General features: G+C 36.3%; 1 protein-coding gene and 1 long non-coding RNA gene across 2 annotated transcripts in view; one reads left to right on the top strand and one right to left on the bottom strand.

Moving 5' to 3' along the window:
• Positions 1–1,648: 1,648 nt before the first annotated feature.
• Positions 1,649–2,985, bottom strand: part of LOC128251134 (uncharacterized) — a 9,967-nt gene continuing 8,630 nt past the window's right edge. Inside the window, exon 3 of the long non-coding RNA XR_008266985.1 lies at positions 1,649–2,236. This is a non-coding gene — a long non-coding RNA (uncharacterized LOC128251134). The remainder of the gene's footprint in view (positions 2,237–2,985) is intronic.
• The window catches only part of LOC106872557 (zinc finger protein 239), a 6,635-nt gene continuing 5,779 nt past the window's right edge, over positions 2,130–2,985 (top strand). The window contains exon 1 of the mRNA XM_014919584.2: positions 2,130–2,261. The gene's annotated coding sequence lies outside the window, so the exon portion shown is untranslated. The remainder of the gene's footprint in view (positions 2,262–2,985) is intronic.

Below are 2,985 nucleotides of genomic sequence, written 5' to 3'. Positions count from 1 at the left end.
ACAGCTGGGATGACATTAAAACATTGTCATCCCAGCTGTGAGGCCCAGATTCCTGGGTTTTGATCTCATCACATGTCATTAATGTTCTTTAATACCTGACCTTGAAATAATGTTGATTTACTCTAAAGTTTTTCTCCTCTCATGTAGAACTTGGGCCTCACAGAGGCAAGGGACAAGTTGGTGAAGCATGACCTTCAAATGTTGGGCCTCATGGAGGTAATGACAAATAACCAAGACTGTTGGTGATATACTGTGCTTGAGAAGTCTCATGAAGACAAGTGAAAATGTAGCCATGGCAGTTGTCAGTATCATGTAAAAAGCATCAGTTATACTCTTAGAATGGTTGGCATTAGGAAAGACATCCAGCTGTAGAAACCATGCCAAATCAGACTGAAACCTGGTGCAGCTCTCCAGCTTACTAGATCTCATCAAACTGTCTAACTCATGTCAGCATGGTGAGCAGATGTTAAAGGATGATGATGAACTTCTAACAAAAACCATAAACTACAGAATTCACAAACTTCCTCAACATGAGCAGAAATAAGATTGCAGGGGGTTGATATTCTGATGAGAAATAATTGCTAGTATGGGTTGTAGTGGATGTATGCAACAGAAGCGATAAAAGGTGGAGAGACGAGTGGGACAGAGGTGGATGAGTTGCAAGACCAAACTAGCACTGAGGAACAAAGGCCATTATAATAGCAACAGAAAAGACAGAAGAGTCAACATGTCTAAGGGTCAGAGATTGGGACATGCCTATTAATGGTTTAATGCCAGTTTGTCTTGTGGTCTTTTTTTTTTTTTTTAGATGTGGGCAAAGATGTTTGTGTATATTACTGTAATACTGTCCCTGATGTGGAAGTAATACTCTGTTGTGGGCCTCACTCGTGCCTTGTGGGGTATCAGCCATTGTTGGGGGCTGAAATATTTTCTAGCTTTGAAGAGAAGGGCCAGTCTTCCTGTGTATTACTTAAAATAATTAGGAATAAAGTTGTTAATTTTCCTTGTTATTATTTAAACCTGTTAAGGCGGCGAGCCGGCAGAACTGTTAGCATATCAGGAAAATGCTTAACAGCATGTCTTCACGTTCTGAGTTCAAATTCCGCCGAGGTCGATTTTGTCTTTTATTCTTTCGGTGTCGATAAAATACGTATCAGTTGAGTACTGGGGTCGATGTAATTGACTTACCTCCTCCCCAAACTTGCTGGCCTTGTGCAAAAATTTGAAACCATTATTTAAATCTGTTTAATTTTGATTTCAAACTATGTATTGGCGAATATACTAGTGTCAGACAAAGATCATCAAAGTTTTTATTTTTGCTCTATGTGGGTCTTTAATATAACTTTTTTAATATTTCCAATAATGTAAGAAATAAAGAAAAAAATTTGGTACCGTTAAGTCATCTGTGCCAACGAAAGTCTACAATTGCAGGTTATACTTTCATAAGTGAATACTTACAAAAATATGTTAAGTATTATAGAATATCGTTACAACTGTGTCAGAAATGGAAGCTTTTCCGTTTGAACAGAGTCCGATTTCTCTGTTGAACTATGTTTAATATAGTTTTTAATTACTAATTTAGAATATAATATTTATTTCTGACAGAAATTAAAACTAGAAAAAAGTTACAAACCACAAAACACTAGAATCAAAAGAATTATAGGATTTATTACACCAGGAAAGACAACTCTCATGATTTCCCTTTTACTTTCACAATATATATACATATATATTTATGACTTACTTTCAGGTGTCTTTTACACCAGGGGTATAGAGAATATATTCTCTTACGCCTAAAAACCGCAGCTGACTCACAAACTAACAACACACATACTTTGTGTATGTATGTTCGATTTTGTTTATTTACCTCCAGCTGCTTCTAATTTATATTTGAATATATATAGTTGGTCAAAATATATTGTAGTTTATGTGGTTAGACTAGTTTGAGTTAATAAAAAATAAATCCTCTACGACAACAGTATAGCAGCAATGTCATCATAGCAACACTTTTAGAAGCATGTGACATTAATGCTTAGTTGTTATTGGTTGAAATCGAAAGAGGAACTGACGTCACATGAAGGAGACAGAAGCTGCGCATGGGTCAGAGAAGCTTTTTATTTGGCGTTCGTGGAAAGAAGCAAGTTCGAGTCTCGTCTCTGGTGTCCTTTCTCTCTGGACCTAGAATCTGTTTCAATTAAGAGTAGGTGCTGCCCCTTCTTTTCTTCTTCGGGAGCAACTGGAAGAGAAAGTCATTATCCCAGGTAAGATCAGGAAAATTGATAATTCACCAGTTTCCATCACAAGTTATTTCGGTGAATAACAGAGCAAAGGAAGAATCGGTAACGAAACAAGGTTGTTATTTGATGGCGAGGTGTATGTGGTCGCACGGTTAACGAAGGTGAGAATGGTAGCGATGCTGCATTGAGTGCAAAATGCAATGAGATTTATGGTATATAGAAGGGGAATGTATTGATTTTATTTGAAGAAACAAATGGGCATGACGGGTGGAGCTGCAATGGTTCATTGTTTACATCTGAAAAGACAAAAATTTACTTGGAGGCTGTAATAATGCGTAATTATGTGAAACCTTCCATGTTAAAGTAATTAAATTGAAATGAAAACATTAACGTCTCGGCAAGACTACAGATGTGCCCCTCCCCGACTTTGTTTCTTTATAATTATGAAAAATGGATATTTTTTTAGTAAAAATTTTGGGAGATATAATTTAGATGATGTAGATTAGGTTTTATATCGGAATTTGTTGTGAAAATTGTTTTTCGGGGTGGGTTGAGGGTGAGTTTCGGATGATTCACGTACCTCGATTTATTTCTTCATAACTTTCTGAAAGCTGGACATTTTTTAAATAAAAGGTTCGTCAATATGAACCCTTTATTGTATAGATTATGATGTCGCAGTTTTATGTGTAAAAACAATTGCGTTGGGGGTCCGATGATTCATACTCTTCGATTTTGTTTCCTCTTTAAT

This window comes from Octopus bimaculoides, chromosome 28 (assembly GCF_001194135.2).
Source record: "Octopus bimaculoides isolate UCB-OBI-ISO-001 chromosome 28, ASM119413v2, whole genome shotgun sequence".
Taxonomy (NCBI): Eukaryota; Metazoa; Mollusca; class Cephalopoda; order Octopoda; family Octopodidae; genus Octopus; species Octopus bimaculoides.
Note: the sequence above shows the minus strand (reverse complement) of the source record. Positions and strands in the feature narration are given on the sequence as shown.